Source organism: Agelaius phoeniceus, chromosome 11, assembly GCF_051311805.1.
Source record: "Agelaius phoeniceus isolate bAgePho1 chromosome 11, bAgePho1.hap1, whole genome shotgun sequence".
In the NCBI taxonomy this organism is placed as follows: Eukaryota; Metazoa; Chordata; class Aves; order Passeriformes; family Icteridae; genus Agelaius; species Agelaius phoeniceus.
Window position 1 is genome coordinate 18,191,552 of NC_135275.1, and position 14,399 is coordinate 18,205,950.

Here is a 14,399-nt window from a genome sequence, read left to right on the forward strand (position 1 = left end):
TTAAAATCACTGCTGCTGTTGCTTGTCATGGCGATTTGGTTTGTTTTTTGGGTTTTTTCTGAAGGAAAAGCACCATTTTATTTGTGTCTGGGTTTCATATGAGGTTTAGCTCCACAGGGTGTTTTCCTCTCTGGGGCTCCCCTGCCAGCACTGCAAGGTGAAACCACACAGCAGTCAGGGGGAGAGCCACAGCTGGGAAGTGCTCAGCAAAATATAAATCTCATAAGAAGATGGGGGGTAAGTCGTACTAATCCCATTAGTTACTCTTCCCAAAAAAGCTGTTCTGTGCTGCAGAATCCCTCAGTGCAGCAGCTTTGTGGAATGGAGTGTCTTGTAAAAATCCCTCGCTGTTCTGTTGGGTGAAGGTTGTGTTGTTTGTACCAGCCCACAGGTGCTTCAGAGAGCCACAGGTTGGTTTTGTGCAGCACTGTAGGCTCTGTGCTGGGCTCTCCTCACTCTTTCTATGTTGAAATCCCATGGGTACTGGTGTCTCTGCCAGTTTTGGTGGCACCCAGAGTTTCCTCTTTGGGTCTGTGTTTGGCACTCAGCTTCACCCCAGGCGAGAGTGGGGAGCTCTGCAAGAAAATATTGGGAAAAATGTTTTCTTCTGGGTACCTTTCCTCAATCCCAGGCTGCCAAGGCATTAGAATGGAGCAGGGAGTGGTCCAGTATACCTCAGACAGGAGTTGTAGTTAGACAGGAATATTGGTGGGTGTTGTGGAATGGAATATTGTGCAGACAAAGACCATTCTTGCAGATTTGATACCAAGAAGGTGAGAGAATAGGGGCTCCCTTAGAGGAATGAGAATCTCATGTCTTCTCAGATATTTCTGGCATGTGGATATCTGGTTTATATATTAAAGATACAAAAGGAAATGTTTTATTATTTAAAAAACACATTCAAATTTTTAAATTATGAAGTAGTGTTTCATAGTATTTCATAACAAGTTTTCATAGCTTGTTACACTGGGAATGCAATTCAGCTTCTGAACTCATGATTAAAACCATGCTATGAATGCACCTGTGAATGATTATGCTTTAGTCCACAACCTGTCATTCTGTTATTGCCTAATTACCCTGATAAAAAGAAGCTTTTCTTTTTCTGCTAAGCACACTCATAAAGCCTAGGTGAAAACTACAGCTGGTTGTAACCAAAGATCAGGCTGTACAAGCCTTGAAGAATTTCATGTTCTTCATCAGGTCATGAAATACAGAGGCAGCAGATAGAGCAGAGAGACACCATTAATTCAGCCCTCATAACTCTGTTCAGAGAAGAGAAGCTCAAAGAGTGCTGTGTGAAGAAAAAAGTCGGGTGCAGGTGTGGACTGGAGCCTAATTGCTCTGTCAGGATTACAATAAAGAGAAATGTTATTGTCTGGAATTTTGAAAGGAGTTAGGATAAAACAATGGCTAATATGAAAGTGTAAGGCAAGTCCCATTGAAGTCACTGGTAAGACTCACTGTGACTTCAAAGCCAGCAAACGTGAACTACAAAGGAATGTCTTCCCCTTTCAAGTTTGGTTGTAGTCAGCCCATAGCTGCTTTTGTAGATGGCTGGAGAACAGTTCAAAAGCCCAATATGCTGCTGGTAAAAATTAATCCAAGGGACATTTGCTTTGGCCTTTGTTTTATCCCAGACTTTGCTTTGTGGCTTTTGACATACTGACCTGGTTTAAGTCAAAACTTTTTCCAATTTGGTGGTTCTGTTCTTGTAAAGACAAACGCCCAAGACTCCCCATGGGAGTCCCACTGACGTCAGTGCTTTAACTCACACAAAGATTTGGGCTTTGCTGTTTATTTTGTGCAGGAGAACATTTCAAAAGGTCACCTTTTGAACTTTCTACCTTCTTTGTCTACCATATTGAAAGGTTTCAGGCCTGTTAATCTCACACCAGCTTTTATTTACAGTGTGTAAATATGTACAATTTCAAGCCATAATGTGTCACTAAGAAATCTTGCTTGAGTCCTAATTAAATATCCAGAGGTGTTCAGCAATATACTCACAATATAATACTTCAAGCAATATACTCACACCCAAAGACACTTCTGAGAGGTGCCAAAGACTGGGAGACCCCTGTGAGCAGTTTGGCTGTTGGTTGATCACCACCTTGAGCCATCTCCACCCCATGGCTATGTACTAGTGTGTATAAAGCAGGCTGAACCCCAGTATTGCCCTGTCAAACTGTGACTTAATGGCATTGGGATCCAGCTTTTGGTGCTTCCCAGTTAAATTTCATCAGCAATCACCTCCTCAAGGCTGCTGCTTTGGCAGTTTGAGTCCATGATGCAGAGGAGAGATTGCATTGCCTTCCACCCCTACCAGCTATTGCTCTGGGACACAGCTGGGCTGTGTGGAGAGCTGGCTTTGTTTTCTCTTTCAGAGAATACAGTTATTTGTAGGAGCCATCTTAACATTTTTCATAAGTATGAGGGCTGATGAATGGTCCTTTAGTCCCTTTTGCTGTGAGATCTGGTCATGGGAAGCACACCATCCCAGTACACAGGGCTTGGCTTGCAGTCCTGCTCCTGCATGGGAGAAAACTCAGGCTGAGGTTGTTTGTACTGTGAAGGGCATGAAGTTGATGTGCATTCCCAAGCATCACTTCCTGCCAAGTCCAGCAAACTTTTTCTTTGGGGTCTCATCTTAATAAAGTGTAGTGAGGCCAGGCCATGGCAGCCTCAGAAGTCATAAATGATTCCTTGTATTCAGTAGACACTGTCCTAAAAGCTGCCTCCATCACCAGTGAATTATGCAGTAGCAACAGTGGGAGCAAAACAAAAGCCAAACCTTGCCATGAAACACGGACACCAGTTTCTGTTTCTTTGCCTATTCTGTTGCACATTTACTTTCATGATTCCCTTCACTACTTCAAGGTCTTTTTTATTTGAAGGATGGTTTGAAATGCTCCCTTCCCTCTCTACAATTTATCTTGCCTGCCACTTGGCCAGAGCATATACCATGGGCATCAGGCTGCTCAGCTCTCTGCCATGGATATTATTATTTTCTTTATTTGCCCAAATACCTCTCCAGGGCAAGTCCCTTTTCTGGGGAAAGCAATGCCCAGCATTTCCCGTGGGCTCATGAAGGCCCTCAGGTGCCTCAGCAGAAATCTCTGTCACTGGTGCAATTTCTCCTGTGGCCTGAGGTTTTTTTCCTTTGTCATATCATTACTATATAAAAAACATACTTATAATTTTTTTAATACTGTCACTTTTATACTGGGGATATTGTGCTTTGTACCATATCCTTTCAAGTGGTATTGAAGCATCCTGTACAGTCAGTAGGTGGTTATGTCTGTGTGTTCTTCAAGGCTTGTGAATAATATATAATTTGTTCGTCTATACTGGAGTTTACTGCGTTACAGTCAGTGCTCTCAGACACACATATTTTTAATGCTTCATTTTTCTGTTCCCTTCCCTTCAATCTTCTTCCAGGCTATTTTAAACTCTTTCACAGGCAACCTCATATTTCTTGCATAATTATCTGTGAAATTTGTTGGACCACAGAGTATGGAATAACAGAAAAGCACCTGCACTGGCTTTTGAAATCAGCCACAAAGGAACTTTCACGCAGGTTGTGCATATTGCCAGTGCTTTTAGGAAATGAGGTGGGTTTAACACTGGTGAAAACCAATGAGCAAAAAGGAAGGTGCTACTAAAATTCTTAGCAGTATCTCTTCCTTCTAAATTGTACCTGTAAGAAAGGCCTCTGCAGACACATGAGGTGATTCCATTCCACTTTTTCTGCAACACAGGATTGAGGCATTAACCCTCAGGCAGCAGGATTAGTGGTTTAGTCTCCGTGGTTTGTTCTTGTCCTGTTTTATACCAGTCATGCATCAGGGAAAGAAAAGTCATTCGCTGATACAGAAAAATAAAATAAAATCAAGCCAGTATTTTCATTTTTCACAGATTGATTTTGGATCACCTCAAGTTTCATTCCACAATGTATGAAATATTAGCACACATGTACACGCTTCAGATTTCTGTTAGTTTGAGGATCACTAGCCACCATGAGGCTGGTTTGACATCACACTAGAATTTACATCACACTTCATCAGGGCAGCACTACCAAGCCAAACATGAGGTTACTGACCAGTGGAAACTCCCTGACTTTTAATCCTCTCTTGGCCAGCACCTCACACCTCTCCAGTCAAGCTGCTGGATAATTGGTGCTGCTCATCCTTATTTTTCCATGTGCAATAGTTGGAGCAGAGAGAGGAGAGCATTCACAGCACACATTCCATTTGCTGTGTTTGCCCTGCTTTCTCCCACCCAGGACTCACAAACAAAAAGGTCCCATCTGGTCTGTCTCTTCCTAGGCAGGCAGTAAGTGCAGCCACCCTGTTGACATCAGTTCATTTATTTCTATTTATAAATAGAAGACACTAACTATAAGACACCAATTATGGAGCAAGCATCCACAATTCAGGAGTGTTCCTTCAGGACAGAGGTGCAGCTCAGCCCCTCGTGCTGGTGCTCGGCCTCAGCATCCTCCCACAGCACTGCACCAGCTGAGGGGTGGGCAGGGGATGCACAGACACTTCCTGGCTCTGCCTGCAGTGAAAGCAGGATTCAAGCCTTGTAGAGTCAAATGAAAGACTCCTATTGACTTTGGGTCAGGTCCTTAGTAAATGCTTTGTTAGAGATAATCCTGTATCTATCAGCACTTACATCAAGTGAGAACAGTTCACAGTCACAAAGCCAATAGTTTTCTATTTATCTAATGTGTACTTTAGGTGGTATCACCAGAAAGCCTTTTTTTTTTCCCACTCAGTGAAAACACTTTCAATCAATTCTTATTTCTTGAAGAAAGGGGGAAAAATGCTTTTTGAAATCCAAGGAGTCAGCTTCTCATCCCTCTAGCTGTGCTTCGGCCTAGATAAGAAGAGATCTCAGGGTCCCATATTATTAATTCACTGTCTATATGAATAATGAGCAGCCTTGGTGAATTATTCCACACTCCTGGGAAAATCTATAGCCCTGTCCTTCTGCAGCACCACTGGAACCAAGCAGTAAGCTCATATTTATTTTTATTTGGTGAATTCAGATGACTTCATTTGTAAGGAGGAAAAAAATGTTTCTCTTCTCCACTGACATCTTTTTAGCAAGTTCAGAAAAAAAGTCACAGAGTATCTCATGTGCTATTAAAAAATAGAAGAGGAGGGGAGAGAAATCTAACTTTACTGAAATATTTTAGGCTTTTGTTTTGTCCAGATCATGTCTTCTTGAAACGCCCTTGCAGCCACCCTGAAATCACAGCCAGATCCTGAGAGGTGCTGACTTCAGAGGGAGCAAAAGCAAAGCTGGCAGCAGCCATGCAGAGTAATTAATTCATTTAGCCAGGCACAGAGGCTCTCATTACCAATTTGCCTTCCCTTTGCAGGGCAGAGGCTGAAGGGAGCAGAGGGGAGGTGTGTGCTTGACCCTGCCAGTGCTGGGTGAGATTTTGGGTCAGGGCACAGCCTCATGAACCCAGCCCATCAGTGAGCAGCCTGGGGAGAGCAGAGAGGCTCTGCTTCTCCCTGAGCAAGTGATGTGCAAACAAATCTCTGTGTGGGCATATGGATCCATATCTATGCACATATATATATTTATATATGTGTGTGTGTGTGTGTATTTCTGTTCTGCAGAGCCACCCTGCCACGGGTGGTGCCTTCCAGCACCCAGAGCTGCTCAGACACACAGGGATGTTTTTCTGTGATCAAGGTGCACACAGGCAGGACGTTCAAGGAGCAAATCTGCACTCACCTGAGCCAGGTGCAGTCAGGGCTTCCCAGGCAGGTGCTCCCCATGTCCCAGCCAGGGCTGGGCTGATCCTGCTGCATGCACACTGCAGCAGGCCCTGGGAGAGGGGAATGGATGCTCCTGTGCTCCTGGTGAGAGGATGGTGCAGCTAATGAGAGCTTCTGACTGTGGGTTTCTGTGAGTACCTTTTCATTGCAGTTATCATTTGTCTCCCCACCTATATTTTATATTTCTTTATTTTTCCAGTGACATTGTGGTTTCCTGCACAGCCAAGCAACCACCCTTTTTAATATCAAGCTCAGAGAGCAGCTGACTAATCCACCCCTGATGAAGTGCAGAGAGCTCACTTAAATCCCAATTTCAGCAGGAAAAAAATTCTTTTTCTACTTAAGAGGGGTAAAAAAGGCTGTAAGGCATAGCACTGTCTCCATCTGTGTGAGGGGTGGTTGCTTCCCCAGGTTCCAGCTGGCAGATTTCAGAGGGAGCAGAGCCCTCACAGCCAACCAAGGTGCACAAACAGCATCCCCATGGTGAAATTAGGGAAAGGCATGGCTCTGGAGCACTGTGAAGACACACAGGAACATATAATTACTTCACCTCCGTACAGAGGAAAGTAACCTTTTGCTCAAACACTTGAAATAAACCCACTAGAGGCTAAATGGAAAAACAGTAGGAGATCTCTCCTCTGATAGGCAGCATTAAGTGTTAATCACAGCACTGGAAGAGCCTGGGAAGAGGGGCTGGAGGCAGGGAGGGCAGCCAGCCATGCCAGGCACCACAGGGAAAAGGGGCAGGAGCTGGAAGGGAAAAGAGAGCCTGGAGAGATTTCCCTTGCAGGGTGAAACCATGGGCAGGAGCATGGGTTCAGGTTCAGGGCTGGTCAGGCTGCCTGGAGAGCACAGAGAAAGCCAGGCCAAGGGGTCTCACTGCTTTGGTGAGCCCAGAACAGGAGGCTCAGCCCCCTGTGATGGGGGGATGGCAGAGCTAGGGGCAAAAGCAGCTGCAGCAGTGCCAAGGAAGGTTTCTCACAACAACCTTCACCCAGCAGTGCTGAGGGAGAGCTTTCCAGGCATCAGGAAGGTGCAGCCTGATGTGCATCTGCCCTGCATGGCAGAAGCAGAAAGATTTGCTACATTTGCTGCACCTGTGTGGAGAGGTGATGCAGCTGATGGAGGATGTGTGGTACCTTAGGAGCAGGAGGGTTAAACCTTTACACCCTGCCTTTAAACAAGTTCATCTTCCCCTTGTGTGGCAAAATCCACATGCCCAGCCCAAGGGCAGCATCCAGAATGCTCTCAGGAAGTGATTTGACACCCAGATTTTCAGCCTGTGCAAACTGGCTCCTGAAAGCCTGAGAGGTTTGTGCCAAATGAGGGCTCAGTTTGGAGGGTTTAGGAAAATGAGCAGGACTGGCTATTAATCCTTGCTCACAGTCCTCAGGGAATGTGTTGGACCAGTGTCCAGCTAATCCATGGCCAAGGGGAGCTTAGGGAAACATTAGGGTCGGGTTAGCATCTGTGCTGTATCCTCTGACACCAAATCCTGGCAGGAATTCTGATGATATTTTATCTCTGCCAGGGAAGACCATGTCATTAAGTGGCTAATTCTGCATGAGCTCACACCACACACCTTTTCTGCATCACATGCTGTGGATTTGGTGCACTGTGACACCAAATGTGTGCCTACAGGTGTCTCTGATACACTGTAAAAAATACCTGATTGGAGTATTGCAGAGCAGGAAGCCTTTTTTTCTTTTCTTTCAAAGCTACCTTCCATCTATAAACATGGAGCTGGTTCACAAGGCTTGATTGTGGTTTGTGGGATTAGGGTTTGAACACAAAAGAAGTGGATGATTAAGTAAGAATGAAGAATGCCCCTCCACAGTGAGCTCTCTTTAAATTAATAAACAAGAACCTGAAGCTATTACACACTGGAATTTTAAAGAGGCAGTGACCAAATCTTTGAAGGAAGCAAACACATCATTTTTCCTTTTACTGATGAAGAGAGTTCAGATAGGAGTCACTAATTTAGCACTGAGATTATCTGTTGTGTTGAACTATGTGAATAAATCTGGCAACTGCAGCTGGAAGCAGGCAAGTCAACAAGTGTTCCATTGATTTCAGAGGATCAGTTATCCATACAATTGATCAGAGACACATTGACAGTTCCTCCTCTCAGAATGCCACCAGGTCACTGCAGGTCCCAAGCCCCTCAGCAGTTTGTCAGTCTGGAGTTTGCTTTGGGAGATTTTTGTGTATTAATATTGCAGAATTGTCTTTTAGGAATAAAGTAAGGACATTGCAAACAAGGGATTTCTATCAAATCTTAGACTTTTTGCTGAGGAAATGTGCTACTCAGCATGTAAGTAGCCTTCAGAGTTTGGAACAGGTGTCCATATGCAGGTGTCAAAAAGCAGTTTATAATCCTGTGTACCAAAGAAAGCAGCATTCCTCTTTGGGAGCTGTTCTCAAAGACCATTCAGTTTGTCACAATAACTGCTCATGGTTCAGCAAGATGGAGGATGGAAAATTTCAATATTACTTAAAAAGTGCTGCCTCTCCCTCTTGAAACCATCATGCAAAAGACAGTGGTGGGGAGTGGAGCTGTGCTCCACAATTTAACCATTCTGCCCTATGTTATTAGTACATAAAAACTATTCTGCAGGCAGATGGATTGCTTTTAATATGTGGGTTTGTGTAATCATTTCCTTTTGATTACAGCTCCTAGGCAGCAACCATACAGCAGAGTTTTCAAGATGCATGTGCATGGTCAGTACTTTTTTTTTTGTCTTCCAAATGTGCCCAGAACTCAGGAACAGCAAGGTGAAACATCAGCACAAGCCATCACTCAGGAATGAAATGGAGAAGCAAATGACACTGTCTTAACTGAGGACAAAGGCAAATCTCCCATTAACTCAAATGAGAATAGAAAACATCTCTCTCTATTGGTTTTCTTATTACAAAATGCCCTCTCCTTTTTCTCCAGACCCCTCCACAAAATACCATCAAATACAGTTGTGTGTAATATAGTTATGCAAATAACAAATGAACTCTATTTCCTTTAGAAGTTTCCTTTCCTCCTCTTGAAAATTGCCAATTGGATGAACACTTTTTAAAACCAGAGCACCTGTTATATATAAAACCCCAAGTTCATTAGTGCAGTGAACACCTGCATATCCAATATATAATATAAATATAATGTAATATACACATTGGTTATCCAAGGACACAGGTACCCCTTGCTCTGAGCAGGATGGGGAACAGCACAGTGACCACTGCTTTCCACCACAGAGCACAGGAGCAGGGCAGCAGAGGAGAAAATCTGCATCCTTTGGGCAGAGAAGGACTAAGAAAGCAGTGGGGGTTTAATTGATATAAACTCCTCATCATTAAACGTAGCTTGGAAATTAGAAGAGTACTACCAGCTCTAAGAGGGGGTTGGCAACAGCTTCCCACCAGGGATGACAGCTGATTTTGAAGACTTCCAGTGTCTTTTGTCTCACCCACAAAATGCAAACTAATTGGTATTATTTGATCAAATAACACTGCAGCATACTGGTGAGCAATAGGTGGATCACAGACATAAAAGCCAAGACAAAATGCTGTACAGCAGACTCATAAAATTCATTTTTATGTTAGAGGCCAACAAAACCCCTCTTGAAGTCTTTAGTTACAGTTTGGCTTTATTTGATACAATCATTTTTTATTGTTTGGTTGACCAACATTGGTATCTCTTTTTTATTCATTTATTTGCAATAACCTGCTGATAAATCAGCTTTAGCAGTGGAACCAATTAATTCTCCATTGTAAATATTGACTTAGATATTTTTAATCTATTCTGTTTGTCAGAGATGGCAATCCTAGACTTCCCTGGATGAGCAATAATGAGGCAGCATTGCAGAATTGCATTACTCCTCTGAAACAGCCCTTGTATATTCTGTGTGATCATTGCAGAAAAAAGACCCCACGGCATTTGCAAGCACAAATTAAGTGAATTATGGTTTTGCTACCTGGCTTGCACTCTACCAATGACCCCTGGTGTCCACAAGTGGGGATTCTAGCAAAATGTATCCATTTGAGTTTTCTGGTTTCCCAGCTGGGCTGCTCATTAACACATGGCCTGATTGAAACTGTGATCAGAAATGATCTGTGGTTACAATAGACATGGTCTGAATGGGTTTTGTGTAGCTAGGTTGGATAAATAGAATGAATGGGGGAGGTTTTGAAATTTCTAAAATTCAAACCTAATTGCAAATCACCCAGGTCTGTGGTTTACTGTTTCATGGCACCTTTTGAAATCTGATACAATTTCCTAATAGAAGGAATAAATTGACAAACCAGGTTAGAAGCTTAAGCTCTGAATGTAACAACCCTTATTCACAGGTCTTCAGTGAAATCCTGAATCCTATCAGTGTATTTCTCAAATCATCAGGAGCACTCATTTGTAGCTAGCTTTGGGTTAGACCCTTTCCATCTGAACCACTCTCATTTTAAACTCATTATTTATGGTAAGCACAGCCACACACTTCATGCATTTTGCATATTCAATTTTCAAGCCAAAATATAGGAGCTGCATTAGCTTCAGTGCTCCCAGCAGGTAATCAGGCTCCTGCAATATCAAACCTTATGTCACCACCAGTAATAGGCTGAAATAGTCCTACCCTCACAAGGACTGTGCCTGCCCAGCTCCTATTAAAATTAATGGGCACTGGGCATCCATTCCCTCTAGGCAGCTTTGGAAATATCAGCCAAAATGTAGTTGTAAGTGTTAACCTTTGGGAAGTTAGTGTTGGCAGCTTCCCACTGCTCTGCACTGACTGAGCCCAGCCCTGCTCTGATGGGAGCAGCTCCTGGCGCTGGTTTGGCACCCCTGGGGCTGGTTTGGCACTCCTGGGCTGGTTTGGCATTCCTGGGGCTGGTTTGGCACCCCTGGGGCTGCTTTGGCATTCCTGGGGCTGGTTTGGCACCCCTGGGGCTGCTTTGGCACTCCTGGGGCTGCTTTGGTACCTGGGGCTGGTTTGGTATCCCCAGGCTGGTTTGGCACCCCCAGGCTGGTTTGGCACCTGGAGCTGGTTTGGCATTCCTGGGGCTGGTTTGGCACCTGGGGCTGGTTTGGCACCCCTGGGCTGGTTTGGCACCCCTGGGGCTGGTTTGGCACCCCTGGGGCTGGTTTGGTACCTGGGGCTGGTTTGGCATTCCTGGGGCTGGTTTGGCACCCCTGGGCTGGTTTGGCATTCCTGGGGCTGGTTTGGCACCCCTGGGGCTGGTTTGGCACCTGGAGCTGGTTTGGCATTCCTGGGGCTGGTTTGGCACCTGGGGCTGCTTTGGCACCCCTGGGCTGGTTTGGCATTCCTGGGGCAGGTTTGGCACCCCTGGGGCTGCTTTGGCATTCCTGGGGCTGGTTTGGCACTTGGGGCTGCTTTGGCACCTGGGGCTGGTTTGGCATTCCTGGGGCTGGTTTGGCATTCCTGGGGCTGGTTTGGCACCTGGGGCTGGTTTGGCACCTGGGGCAGTTCTGGCTGAGCACAGCCCAGGGGGAGTTGCCAGGCTGCCCTTCCCTCCCTCCTCCCAGGAGAAGCCTGCAGTGATCTTGGCTTTTTCTGGGCATCTGAGAGAAAGGAAGCCCAGCCCCATAAAAGTCAGTGGAGGTGGTGTGAAAATGCTGCTCTGATTCAATGTTGAAGTCTGGGGCAGAAATGACAAAACTATTGCAGGCTAACTGTTAAAATAAGTATATTCTGTATAGGAAAAAAATTGTCTGTGAATACTTATATTAAACCTTGTAAGGGACTTTGCCCTGCTGATTTAACATTCTTTAATTAGTTGGGTTTTTCAGGTTTTTTCCTTTCCTGTCTATGTTTGCAAAGAAAAATAGTCTGGCATTTTAAAAGAAAAATAGGATTAGAATAATTTATTATTGGATTACTATTAAACTAATAGAAACAGCCATACAAACTCATTTCTATAAACAACCTCCAGGTCTCAGGTCTAATCCATACAGATGGTGACCTGTGAGGAAGCAGTGTTCCAGGAATAAATTTGCTGGTTTAGACTGGAGGGTTTCAACCCAGCTAATAAACTCTCAGTGGTGCATGACTGAAATGTTACTGCAGTAGCTAGAGAGCAAAATGTCCTGTTTCACTTTTTTTTTTTTCACCAAATAGTTCTAAAATAACCAAAGTGTAATCACCACACTCAACTAGCAGATTGTTCATGGATACAAAATACAGTCCTAAATCAAATAAATTGCTGGCTGTGAAGCATTTGCTGGGCTCTGCTTTGCATAGTATGAGATAAGAAGCAAATATAATGCACTGGTCTCTATTACTAAATGCTGCTAAAAGTGCAAAGTGATAAATGTGCTCTTTCAATTTCAATATAGCATCATTAGTAGAGAGACCCTGTAAGGATTACCTGCATCTTAATGACCTGCATCTTCACCAGCACTGTGAGTGCAGCTCTGTGCTTTTGCTGGGAACCTGTGCCATTTTAGGAAGTAATCATGTTATTTTGCCAAATTCTGTTATATTTTTGTTCTGGTATTCTGACATTTTTTACTTTCCCTTCCTGAGTATGAGTGTCTAGTGGTGAGGGACCCAGAGGAAATGTGGAGCCAGGGACATCAGCAGTGCTGGCAGGTCAGAAGCAGCAGAAGGGCCAGCCAGAGCCCTTCCTGTTCTGCTGAGTCCACAGCTTTTGGGCAGAATTATGGGCAAGGCTTACTGCAGAATCCCTGTGCTCAGGGTATGGATCATGCACTTGCTCTGCCAGCTTTTCCTGAAATATTAGGTCTTGCTCCATGTATCTTTTTGTGGAATACAAATCAGCCATGTTGGTGTGGTGTCCTGCTTGTACAACATCTTTTGGTTATGTCTACCCTTGCATTTGCTCACTTCATGGCATGCTGCAATATGTCAAAGATTGTAGATGCTGCTGCTTCCTATATAATTTTTCAGCTAAAAATGACAAGTGCCTGGAATTATTACTGTATTATTTTGGTTTTGGGTTTTTTCACTAAGAAAACAACACCGTAGATGTTGAGAGGTTCTTCCCAGGAGTTTCACAGAGACCAAGAGGGCTGTATTTGCACTCTGGAATCTAGCAAAAAAAGTACAATCTGCTATTTTATGCTGCAAAACAAGGCAGGCATCCAGCAAGGGCAGGAGCAGAGGCTTCACATAGTGAGAAGAAAAATTGGGCTGTGGGCAAGACAGGAGTGAAGAGAAGCCACACTGCAGCATCAGCAGACTTCTTGTGTAGATAATACTGGATGCAGTAAATAACCTCAAATATTTGGATTTGCTTTCTTACTTTTGAAACCTGAAAGAATGTACAATAAATAGATTAAAGATGTGCAATGTTCAGATCAGTGTTACTGTACCTGTGAAGGATGAGAACAGAGCATGGGGAGCAGTTCCACGGGGTCGTGGTTGACAGCAAGTCTGGGGAAACACTAAGGTAAAAGGAGATATTCCTACAGTCTGCTTTTCATTCCCATCCAAAAATATCCTTCCTTCCAATTTCTCTTTGGTGTCAAAATAAATGAAAATGTTTCATAGTGATTAATGGTGTGCTGGCTACACACTGAATGCCACTAGGGATGCAGCTGATCAGCAAAGAGGATATTTTCAGAAAACCTCATCATATTTTGTTTTGACTTTATGCTGACACGTTGAATTTTGCCAAAAAAGTGATTCAATTCAGCCAGTTGTATAGGTAAGAGTGAGAGCACTCAGACACACACATGGGAGAGTCAGTCCCATGGGGATTCTCTGGTGCTTCTCCAGAGAAATGCTCCAGAGAGAGAAAGGCTGGGCTGCTGGCCACCATGTGCACCTGGATTGCCCATCCCTGTCACTCTGTTCTTCTAAGTTCTTCCAAGCCTTCTGATGTTTACATTCTTGTAATGGAGTTTCTCACACACTTTTCATGTAAATAAGGATTGTTTTGCATTCCTTTCTAAAGGAAGAGAGAATTAATAGACTGTTAGTTTAACCAGTGTAGCTAGAGAGGTAACAATTTCATCCTCTAATCCATGGTCACTTTTGAAAGTCTGTAAATATTAGAGTTCAGAAATAAACTACCCTCTTTTTACCTTAGACATTTCAGCCTGTGTGTGTTCATTTTGTGTCCTATTGCAACCCACCCCAAGGACTCTGCCTGCAGGACAGGATTGCAGGAGCATCTCTGTGGTCTCCAAGACCACCCAAGGTTGTGTGGCACTGAGGGACCCAGCTCGTGTCACCTCTGAGAACAGAAGGAGGTGAGAAATGTCACCATGTCCTTGTTTCCTTAAGGAAACAGTTCAGTTATTTAAAAAGTGCTTACAAGGTTTTGGAGAAAGGACCAAAAAAACCTGCAACCTAATGCAAATTAACTTTGTGCTTGTAGGTTTTGATGGAGCTGGTTATACATAAAGTCTGTGCTGTGTGTATTCACCTGGAGACCTAAACCATTATGTAGAAAAAAGAACAACAGCAGCACAATATTGTTGCTTTCACTACCATTGATCTTTAATTTCCCACTTCAATTTTGCCTTCTAGATTAAGAGAGGGGGTTTTGTACTGCTGTGTATGTGAGATGTTTAAAACTTGCTTGAGATTTCAATTTCCAGAGGGTTCTGTTGGCTGAGGTTGTAGCTTATCTAATATT

At 43.9% G+C, this 14,399-nt stretch overlaps 1 protein-coding gene across 2 annotated transcripts in view; it reads left to right on the plus strand.

Moving 5' to 3' along the window:
* TAFA1 (TAFA chemokine like family member 1) overlaps positions 1-14,399 on the plus strand; it is a 212,623-nt gene that overhangs the window by 168,699 nt on the left and 29,525 nt on the right. The window lies entirely within an intron of this gene.